This window comes from Rhincodon typus, chromosome 7 (genome assembly GCF_021869965.1).
Source record: "Rhincodon typus isolate 14 chromosome 7, sRhiTyp1.1, whole genome shotgun sequence".
Classification (NCBI taxonomy): Eukaryota; Metazoa; Chordata; class Chondrichthyes; order Orectolobiformes; family Rhincodontidae; genus Rhincodon; species Rhincodon typus.
In genome coordinates, this window is record NC_063338.1 from 49,176,237 (window position 1) to 49,188,408 (window position 12,172).

The following is a 12,172-nucleotide window of genomic DNA, read 5'->3' on the forward strand; positions in this document are numbered from 1 at the left end:
TGCTGCCATCATAGTTGCAGATCTCAGTGCACAAAGGGGCTTTCAGTCCAGGCATCAGCACTCCAACAGATTACGAGGATTGCTGAGGTACTGTTCTGTGGAGGTCGCAATGTCTCCATGCATCACAAACCTGCTGTGTGCTCTCAGGACGACAGTGTTCATCTACCCATCACTGCCTGACTGCTGCCACTGATGGTGGTGCAATCTGAATCCATGCCTTCATTGACAAGAATTGCTGAATGACACCCAATATCATAGGGAACCCACTGGCATGCTAAGTCCACCCACCCTTCATCTGGGCATTCCCTTCTCAGGGAGAAGACAATTAAGTCTTCTCTCCTTATGTACTGTGCCACTGTAACCTCACAGATACACTCAGGAAAGGTGAACTATGAGATGTTATTGATGTCACAAACCTGAAAGAATCCACTTGCTTAGAATGTTAGGTCCAGTGGAAAGGTAATCGTTGCCTTGCTTTGTAGTTTCAGGTTGGTCCAAAGGAAGTGGCACAAATTCACGTTGGTCTCCATTGTGAATTTTAGCCTATTCTGAACATTGCTCCTGAATATGTTCAAGTGGTTCTCCTGTTGGTCAGGCCTGCCTTCAAGACTCTCCTTGCAGAGCTTCCCATCCCTGCCTCCTCCTCTGTCATGTTGCGAAACAAGTGGGATTGTTGCAAAAAAAGCTCATGGCTAAGTGATTTTACCTCCCTTAATGTATGTTGTAAATTGCTCCAGCAATTCCACACAATCCTTCCTAAAATGTAGCCTTAGGTATTTTTCCTAAACCTTACTACATATCTCAAGAGCTGGTGGGTCTTGAACCCAGCTTTGCTGCTTCATGGGTATAGACACCACCACTGTGCCACAAGAACTGCCTTAAACTTAGCCTTAGATTTTTTTAAACCATTTTTTCCTTATCAACCTGTTCAGAAATGTTATTGTACACTTCTAGAACTACCACAGTGCCACAAGAAGGCCCAAACTTAAACTTAGCAAAAGTGAAGCAAAAGTCTTTCACCTGATACTTGTTAAATCGCTCTTTCAACAGGCCAGAACTGTAATCACAGTCAAAAAGTAGGATTATTTTGGGATTTTTTTTAGCAAAGACATGTTTTGCATGTCTGCTAGCCAAATTTCATATTAATTGTAACAAAAAGAAACATGGAGACTGCTAGTTTCTGTTACATTTCCATCGTAACATCCAGACCAATCAGAGCCTGCCTGCATGGTCTGAGAACGAAGATTGACAGTTAACCATTCTTGCTGCATCTTTATGCCAGTGATGGCCCAACCAATCAGCAGCCTTTTCCTATGCTGTTTCATGCATTCTTATCCAGTTGAGAACAAGATGAAATGCTTTGACTTCTTGTATCATTTTAGTAATTTTAAATGTGATTTCTTAGGATTGTATTATGTTTTTGTGAAGCTAATAAGATGGAGTTAATTAAAGGTCTTTGTGCATGTCGCAGATGCACATGGATACATAGGAAATTAGGTTGAGAAACAGGCCACTTAATTTAAAAATGTCCATTCTGCAGTTTGTGCTTCACTTGAGCCTCCTCCCATCTTTCTTAATATTAATATTGTAATCCTCTGTTGTCTTCTCCCGCACATGCCTGACTAGCTTCCCCTAAAGGCATCAATACCATTCACGTCAATCACTTTTGTGTGGGAACGAGTTCCATGTCTCTACCACTGTCTGTGTAAATAAGTTTCTTCTGAATTTGCTATTGGATTTTTGGAGACTATCTTGTATTGATGATCTCTCTAGTTATGCTCTGACGACAACGGAATACCATTCCAGTTCAGGAATTGGTGTGGGCATCACAGGAAGTGGCCAAGGATGCATTGTGCGCAATTAAACCTGGTGTAAGTCACCCACTGCATTGCTGAATTTTGCACCCTGTATCTATTGTATTTCTAAGAAATTCCAATCTTGTTTGATGCTGATTGAAATTCCAATCCTCTGCATGTAAATGGATAAAAAGGGTCCAAAGTCTCTGACACTTTTCACTTGAGTTTGACCTCAAACTCATCCAAGATAATTAGCATTAACAGCTTCAGGAGTGGATGGATACTATATCTAAGAATATCGTGCAGCACCAATTTGTGTGATTCTGTTGCAGCTTACTGTTACTTTAGTGACATAACGATCACTTTCCTGCTTTGGATGTCAGGAATGTTATTGTTAGTTGCACTCAACATGTTCAAAGTACCGCCTTGCACTGTGGCATATATTTTCTAATAAAACAAATTTTCATCCTTCTACAATCATGAGAAGAATGAGCTCACAAGAAAAAAGTCGACAGATTCATGTTAGAAACAGGTTTTATTTCAGAAAGTGGCTTTTGTGATCATTCATTCGTAGGATGTGGGCATCACTGGTTGAGCCAAAATTTATTGCCAGTCCCTAGTTGCTCTTGAGAACAGCCTTCTTGAACTGTCATAATTAATTTGGCATAAATAGATCTACAATACCATCACAAGAGAATGCCAGGACTTTGACCCAGCAACACTGAAGGAACAGCAGTATACTTCCAGGTCACGATGGTGAGTGGCTTAGTGGGGAGCGTGCAGATGGTTCCCATGTATATGTATTGGCTGCCCTTGTCCGTTAAATGATAATGGCTAAGGGTTTAGAAGGTGCTGTCTCTGGAGCCTTGGTGAATTTTTATAGTGTATCCTGTAACTGGTACACACTGCTGCTACCAAGCATCGATGGTGGAGGGAGTGAATGTTTGTGGATGTAGTGCCAATCAAACTTTATCCTGGATGGTATCAAGCTTCTTGAGTGTTGTTGGAGCAGCACCCATCCAGGCAAGCGGGGAATATTCCATCACACTCCTGACTTCTGCCTTGTAGATAGTGGACAGTCTTTGGAGAGTCAGGAGGTAATTTACTCAGTGCAGAATTCCTAGCATCTGACCTTTTCTTATAGGCATGGTATTTATGTGTTTAATCCAGCTCAGTATCTGATCAACAGTCACCTCCACCCTACTCCTATGATGTTGATAGTAGGGAATTCAGTGACAGTATTGCCACCAATATCAAGGGATGATAGTTACATTCTATTTCTTGTTAGAGATGGTCATTACCTGCAAATTATCTGGTGCAAATTTTACTTACCACTTGTCATCCCAAACATGGATATTATCCAGGTCTTGCTGAATTTGGACATGGACTGCTTCAGTTTCTGAGGAGTCACAAATGCTGCTGAATACTGAGTAATCATCAGTGAACATCCCACTTCTGACCTGATGATGAAGGAAAGGCCACTGATGAAACACCTGAAGATGGTTAGGCCTCAGGCACGACCCTGAGGAACTCCTGCAGAGACATCCTACAGCTGAGATGACTGACATCCAAAAACCGCCACCGACTGCCCTTGTGCAAGTTACTATGCAAAGCAGCGAAGAGTTTTCCTATGTTTCCCATTGATTCCAATTTTACCAGATTTCCTCGATGTCACACGCAGTCAAATGCAGCCTTTATTTCAAGGCAGTTACTCTGCCCTTTCTCCTGGAATTCAGCTCCTTTGTCCATGTTTAGATCAGAGCTGTAATGAGTTAAGGAGCTGAGTGGTCTTGGCACAAGTCAAGTGAGTGGGTTATTGCTGAATGTACTTTCCTAAATCTCTTTCATAAGTGCCCAGCGTAACTCACCTGGATTTAGGATCTACTTATGAGCTAGCTTTGTTCTAAAAATGTGCGGTTAATGTACTAGTGAGGTATTGTGATGCAGTGGGTAACATCCCTACCTCTGAGGCAGAAACTTCTGGTTTGAGACTCACCTGATGACCAATGAGAAGTGTTTTTGTAATGCATAAAAACAGGTTGATAGCTGTCCAACACGCCTCTGATAGGCAGTAAGCTTCTGGTGACAGATTAATGACCAGTTCTAGAGAAATATTAGCAATTGAAAATGACAGATGCGCATGTCTGGCTTCATGTGTCACTAGAAATAAATCTTCTCAGTGTTATACCACATAGCATATTTTTGCAGATGGTAGGAAACTATAAAAATCCACCATGACAAACATTGATTTGAGATCAGTTGGTCGATTAGTGATCTCGACTATATTTCTAATGGCAATGCTTGATGGATTTTTGAAGGCTTCTATATATAGTAGTGCACAACAAATGCAAGACAGCATGTATCATTACAAGAGGAATTCTTCAATCTTTCAGAAGTCTCAGTAAGTCTCCAAGCCCTGTGAGATTCAAGAAACATTGAAGATTGTTGCCTTCTGCTTAATAGCACCATGAACAATGATTTATTGCTTTTGTAAGCTGAAGATAATGATGTTGAAGGTAACATGGGAAAACCTCTCTGCCCAGTGCATGAGAAGTGTGCACAGAAAGGAGAGATATCAGAAAGGGCAGTGGCAGCTGGAGAAGGAAGACTGTAACTGATAGCCCAATACGTCCAATAAACAAAACCTCAGCAACAATATTTCAATTTTTGGTAAATAAAGAGTAGGAAAAATGATAATAGTTTGTGTTGCACATACAGCATCTATTAACTTTTTTAAATTACCCTGGTACCCAATGTACAAATCCAGTTGGTGCTGGATTTGATCATTTCTAAAAATGTAGAATATGATGAACAGTCCCTTGTAAAAATGTTTGCGTCTTTCCTGCATATTACTTAATTCATTCTGATATAATCTCTTGGCTTTTTACCCTGCCTTTGTTTTGTGAGAGAAGATAAACAAATAGGAATTTAAGAAACTGGCTCTACATACTTTCAATGAATAAAACCTCAGCAACAATATTCCAATTTTCGGTAAATAGAGTAGGTAAAAATGAAAATAGTTTGTGTTGCACATAGAGCATCTATTAACTTTCTTTAAAAGACTCTGGTAATTTGATCATTTCTAAAAATGCTGAGTATGATGAGCAGTCTCTTGTAAAAACGTTTGCCTCTTTCCTGCATATTACTTGATTCATTCTGATATAATCTCTTGGCTTTTTACTCTGTCTTTGTTTTGTGAGAGAAGATAAACAAGTAGGAATTTAAGAAACTGGCTCTACAAAGGAAGGAACAAATAAAATCCCACAGAAGAGTTACTTAAATTGACTAAATGTTATCGAAAAGCAGGTGACAAAGTCTGTTTATTTTGGAATGTTAACTTTAGAAAATTGCTGGTCACATTATGTATGCATCAGTAAGGTTTGTGTTGTCAATTCAGTGTGCTGATATCTAAGTTTTTAATCTTAATTCTAGAGTTGATATTCTATGGGGTTACATACATTTTTGTTCTCCGGTCAGTGTCCTGACCATAGCACGTGGTCTAAATTTTGTGGTCAATGCTGTGATCATTGGTGAGAATTGCATAGTTTACTTTATGGCAACTGCATGGGATGAATTTTGAAAATGACGCAGAAGACAAAAGTCAGTACTGTTTTATGGTAAAAGTTAGCAACCTGGGATTTTATGGAGGTACCCATTTAATTAGCAAGAAGAGAGGTCCCCTGTGCGATTAAGGGTAACAGGCAGGCTGTCAAATCTGGAGGGGCCAATTAGAAGCCTTACAACTTGAGAAGAGTGGTTGGCTGCAATAAGGGGTATGTAACTCAGAAGGTACTTCAACATGGAAGGTTCCCTCTCATCAATTTTTTTTGAAGTGTCAATATTAAACAGAAAAAGCAGCCAGGCCACCATTTAGGAGGGGATGGGGGTAGCAAGAATCTCTCTACAGGGGGGGCCTATACCAGCATCCAGGCAACGGGGAATTATCTGTAAGCCATTTTCGAGTACTGACACTCTGACCTGCACATATACACATGCATTCCTGTGACCCCCCACCTACTCCATTCCCTGCCTTGGTGGGCCCAGGCAACTGTGCCCAAGATGATGATATTCTCTCATCTACACATGAATCTGTAGTAAAGCAAACAGTAGATATTTAGCATTGTAAAATGGACACAGAAGGATCAGAAATCGCCAACAAAAACAGAAATTGTTGGAAAAGCTCAGCAGGTCTGGCAGCATCAGAGGAGGGAAATCAGAGTGGGTAGCTTCGTGTTTTGCTCCTCTTCCAATCTTTTTCCTCCCTTTCCTGAAAGTACTCATTTATTCTAGCATATAGTTTTATGTCTCGTTATTTGTTCCTTTATTCATTTCTTATCTTTGAGCTTAGTTAATAAATGTTGTTAGATGATTTGCTGTGAGGGGAATCACAGTTAGTCATAGAGTCATACAGCATGGAAACAGACCCTCCAGTCCAAATAGTCCATGCCAACCATGTTCCCAAACTAAACTAGTCCCACCTGTCTGTGTTTGGCCGATATCCCTCTAAACCTTCTGCATTCATGTACTTTTCCAATTGTCTGTTAAACATTGTAACGGTGCCTGCATCCACCACTTTCTCTGCCTGTTCATTCCACACAAGAACCACTCTGTAAAAAAGGTTGGTCCTCATGTCCTTTTTAAATTTTTCTCCTCTCACCTTAAAAATATGCCCCCTAGTTTGAACTTCCCCACCTTAGGAAAAAGACCTTTGGTTTTCCCCTTATCCATACATCTCATGATTTTATAAACCTTTGTAAAGACACCTTTTAACCCTCTACATTTGAGTGAAAAAGTCACAGCCTATCCAGCCTCTCCTTATAGCTCAAACTGTCCACTTCTGGCAACATCCTGGTAAATCTTTTCTGATTCAGTTTAATAATATTCTTCCTACAGCAGGGTGACCAGAAGTCTACACAGTGCTCCATGATGTCCTAACTCCTTTACTCAAAGGTCTGAGCAATGAAGGTAAGCTTGCTAAAAGCCTTGTTAACCACCCTATCTAACTGCGATGCAAATTTCAAAGAATTGTATACCTGAACCCCTTGATCTTTCTGTATTAGAACCTCACATTTATACAAATCAAACTCTATCTGCCACTCCTCAGCCCATTGACCGAATTGACCAGTGTTTCAGATCTCACCAGACGTTCAAATATCCACAGTTTAAAACATAAATAATTTGATAATCATGTTGTGTGGTATTTTATAAGTATTCGTAGGACAGATACAAGCTACTCTGCTAAACGCCGTTTATTCTTCACACTTATCTCCTCCCACCCTTTGCCACATAACACCAGCAAGAAATCCTTTCATTCCTTTTTTCCTGATATTTTTCAGACTCTAATTTCTCTAATGTTATACTGATTTTTTTGAGTAGAGAATTAAGGTACAGGAGTATTGTTTAATTTCATTTTACATGGTCTTGCAGATGACCTGATATATTGTGTCTGGAATCATGGAAACAACTACAGCCCCAAAGGGGGCCACTTCGTCTGTTGACTGTATGCTGACTGTCCTTGGAGAAATCCAGTCAGCCACATTATCCCACTTTTGATCCATAGCTCTGGAAGTTTATTTCCTTAATAATTCATCCAATTTCCTATTCAAATCATTAATTGACTCTGCTTCCATTACCATCCTGGATAATGAGTTCATGGTTATTACCATTTGCAGCATTAGCAAGTTGTCCTTCTAATTCTTCCTGTATCTTGTATCCAGAACATTATATCTGTGTCTCTTTTGTATCATCAGTTAATGGTAACAGCTTTTCTTTGTCAACATACTTAAAACTTGTCATAATCTTGTCTACTTCTATAACATCTGTGCCCAATCTATTTTGATCCAAGAAGAACAACCCCGACTTAACCTTGTAGTCAGAATTCCTCATTTCCTGAAACTATTCTGATAAATCTCCTTTGCACTCTCTCAAAAATTCTCCCATCCATACTATAGCATGGTGACTAGAACTGATGACTATGGTCAAACCAAACGTTTATTAAGGTTCAACAGAACTTCCCTGCTTTTGTACACAGTGCCTCTATTTGTGAAGCTCAAGTTCTTAATTGCATTACCAATAATTCTCTCAATATGTCCTGCAACATACAAAGACCAATACACCCTGTTACAGGCCGAATTTGTGATTTATTATTGTCCATGATCAAAGTTGTCTGATGAGGTATATTATATTTATGTATATTGCATAGTTTATTTCTGTTTACTGAATCCAGTAACAGGTTTTTATGAATTTAGAAATAAAGAAGATTTAGTATGATGCATTTGCTGGAGGCTTTAAAGGTGACAGCTCAACACACTTTATCACAAAAAAAGTACAAGCTTTTGGAGCACTGCTCCTTCACCTGACGAAGGAGCAGCACTCCGAAAGCTTGTGATTTCAAATAAACCTCTTGGACTATAACCTGGTGTCGTGTGACTTCTGACTTTGATGACCCCAGTCCAACACCAGCACCTCCACATCACAAAAAAAGCATTTAAATACAGATTAAGAAAAGGCTTTATGATCACAAGGATTTTTTTGTGTCTCCTTTGTATCAGGCCCGTAATTTCTTAGATGAATTGAAGCTTGAGCTGGAGTAAAGCTCTTGTAAAAGCAGATAATCCTCAGTAAACTGTGAGGCTTATTGTAGCTGAAGGAAGTCAGCTCTCAGGTGAACGTGGAGTTAGAACAGGCCAGGGAGAAGAATTCTCTCACTTTCAAAGTACAGTTACTTTATCTTGTCTTAGTGTTTTGCAGCTGGTTTGATGGCTTTTCAGATAATATTTCTCATGGTTTCTGTCTTGGTATGCCTGATCAGACTAGCTTTTGCTGAATACTCTGAAAAGAACAGGTAGCAAACATATCTGTACTACCCATGTGAGCTGTTAGAAGTCTAAATTCCTTTCCCAAATAAGGCAGTGTATATGCTTGTATTTATCCTGTGTTAAGCTTTTCATGTTTTGAGAACTTTGAGACAGCCGGGGTCTTTGTAAATAAATAACCTATTCAATTAAAGTTACTCTTTTGAATGCCTTTCAAGAAAATACATTGAATTTTAATCTCCCCATGATTCATGATGAAATAGGAAGACTGGTCAGTGGGTGACAGTCCTGTGCTGCTAACAATCCATCCTTAACAAAGTCATTTGTGAATTTTACAATGGCTGTGATTATCCTTTTTTTTAAGTTAGGTAGTTGCTGGAGTCTAAGCTGTCTGTAGCTGGTACTGGCAGACATCTGAAAAGCAATTGGGTACCTTTTTGAAAGTAATATCTTCATGCCTGTATTGGGCATGACAGCTCCTAAGCCCTTCTGTCCCTGTACATGTTGAGATGTTGGCTATTAAGACAATATTGCCTCTTATCCCTTAAGGTAAAATGCATCACTTCACACTCTCTGTATTAAATTCCATTGCTCGCTTGACTGTATATTCTCATCTACTCATTTCCTGTTGCAGTAAATTGGTTTCATTGTCACAGATTGCTGCACCACTACATTTGGTACCATTGGCAATAATTATGTTTTACTCAATTCCAATATCCAAATCATTTGTACATGTCAAAAAAAAAGACACTGACACTTGGACACACCACTATGTACCATACTTTATCTGAAAAGTAAAGGTAACTTGCTGTACCATAACTTGCTGGTTTCTGTTCTGAAGTAAATAGCATTATACAAGTTGCCAGGAATTTTGTTAAAAATCACAGGGAAGATATTCAGCACAGTCTACTTTTCAACCTTCTCTGTTACTTCATCAAAAATTCAAATGGATTAGTCAAGGACGATCTGTTTTTTGTGAATCTACATCGGCTCCCTACAATTCAAACCTCTCTGAGTGCAGGCTGAACTTCTTGATGATTGTTTCTAAAACCTTGCTCACTAATGATGTCAAATGTGCATTTCAGAAGTGGAGTTTATAGTTGGTGTTCCATTATTTTGTTATGTTGCTAGTGATCTATTTTGTGGTCAGTGTTATACATTCTCATTCTGGAATCTCTGCCATGTAATCTGACCAACACAATGTGATCTACGTGCTGAGATTAACCTGTTGCCTTATTCACAGAAGGCAAAATGTCCAGTGGCAAAAGATTTTTTTTCCCCCACAGCAAGCTGCTGTGATTTGGAATGCCTAAAAGAGAGGTGGATTAGATTTAATACTTACGTTAAAAACTGGTAGTTTAAAAGAAAATTGCTAAATAATTTTAAGGGCAACATTTGCAGGGTTATGGAGAAAAGAATTGCTGTGAGTGAAACTAATTTAATGATTCTTTCGAAGACCTATCCATGATGGGCCAAATGATCTGCTTTCTGTACCAGAGGCTTAACATGTTACACTTGGCATCTTAAACATGGGCTAACCAGCAGAATATCCAAGTATCATCTTGTGCCCAACTCTTGGTTGAAACAGCACTATGGGCAATCTGAGGTATGAATCAGAGTACAGGGCTATCTATTCATATTGTTTGATGACATGACCAAATTGATATTACTTGTCTTTTTTAAGTTTATAGCTAAATACCCAGTTAGGTTATTTCCCATCGTGTGAAGGAAGGTAAGGAACAGAGTTTACTGCCCCTCCTTTATTACCTATGAAATAGCGGTGTTGAGACTTCTTCAAGTGTATGTGAGGATCAGGTGCTTGCAATGTTAAGTACAGAGTTCCAGGATTTTCTGCCATGTTCCCAGCACTATGGTTTAATAGTGTCATCTGTTCCCTGATACTCTTGCCTCTCCTTGTGCTGTGGTTTGAACTCTCTACTGTGGCCTGAGGAAGGGTAACCGGATCCGAAACGTTCACTTTTCTTTCCTTCAAATATGCTGCCAGACCTGCTGAGCTTTTCCAGCAACTTCTGTTTGTGTTCCTGATTTACAGCATCCGCAGTTCTTTCTGTTTTGTCCCGTGCCTGAGCTGTGTGGTTTTCTGTTCTGAGAAGCAATCCTGTCTCCAGTCTGCCAAACGGCTTGCTTCTCGGAGGCAACTACTCTGTTGTTACTCTGGCAGCACCTGTGGAGAGAGAGAGCAGAGTTTCAGGTCCAGTGACCCATCTTCAGAGCGCTTGTTTACTTCTGTTTTTGTTTCTGATTTCCAGCATCCGGAGTTCTTTCGTTTTGGACTCTGTTGTTAACACAGCTTTCGTCCAGCCGTTCTGAAGCAGCCCTCCCCTCCCCACAAGTTGACCACATTACCTAATAAGGCTGAGGGTAGCTAACGCATCAAACCAGTGAAAATGTGGTCCAGGGTGCCATATATCACAACAATGTGATTCCCTTTTCGTGTCGCAATTGGACTACAGCAAATCACAAGGTTAGTTGATCGAGAGAACTCCATGAAATCGGCACAAACTGGAAGAGCCGTGCATTGGGAGCAGCTGCCCTCTACATCTGCTCTCTCTGTAAGTACCTTACTGACTCTTAGGGGAAAATACATCAATAATTAGCGAGTGAGACTGGTTGTTTGATTTCTAATGTGGAGCAGGTCAGGCATCCTGAAATGAAGTAGTTTGCGTTCTGTTTTCGCGTCAGCCATCCTGAAAGAAAGCCGCTCGGTACCTGTTGAATGGACGAGCTATGAATGAATGGATCCGTTTTAATATTTGAAACATTTCCCAATGCCCCGTGAGCCAGTGAGAGCTGGAGAGCCGGGCAAGTATTAGCGTATTCTGTGGTTTTAAGTTCAGTGGGTGAAGATGAAAGGAAGAATTGGTATACATTGTAAGTAACCCGCGTTTCCAGCGCTGCCATTCGGAAGGGGAAGGTGCTTGTAATATAGTTGATGTTCCATCCCAGCCCTGTCAGGCAACGCCAGGGTTTCCTAAACTGTTGCTTCGGAAGGAAACCCAAGTCGCATCTTCCCTTGGGGAGGGAGGTTGGGGAACGGCAAGCGACTAGAAGCTGAAGGGTACAGCCTGGATGCTGAAACATTTCAATGCAGTGCCTGATAAAATAGAGCGTGTGGAACACAAGCGGTGGGGAGCTCGGTTTTCCCTCACAGAGATGACTAGCCGCTTTCCGGCTCCTGGCCTATTGATCCTGTAGGACAGGACCCTGGCAGCTTGAAGAACACCCTAAAGTTTCCTTTTGCAAACTGCGCTCTCAAACATTCGTGCGCTTGTTTGAATAGCCTGTTCTGTTAAGCTACTTTCAGGAAAGCTTGCACTTATCCAGGGTACCCAGTGTGCAGTCTGAGAATTAACTGGCCCGGCAATAAACCTGACGACCATCAATGTTTGTTTTAATCGTTCAGATCTCTCTGCTATTTCTCTGTACTGCTTATACTGCACTTATGCAATTACATTGTCTTCATGGGGGTACGCTTTGTCAATCTTTTAAGTCGGTGGAGGTGGTTAGAGAAGCTGCGTGTATTTTTTTTTTGTCTAAATT

General features: G+C 40.3%; 1 protein-coding gene across 1 annotated transcript in view; it reads left to right on the forward strand.

The window, feature by feature from the left end:
- The first annotated feature begins 11,081 nt into the window (after positions 1-11,081).
- mylka (myosin, light chain kinase a) overlaps positions 11,082-12,172 on the forward strand; it is a 376,415-nt gene continuing 375,324 nt past the window's right edge. Inside the window, exon 1 of the mRNA XM_048599211.1 lies at positions 11,082-11,184. The gene's annotated coding sequence lies outside the window, so the exon portion shown is untranslated. The remainder of the gene's footprint in view (positions 11,185-12,172) is intronic.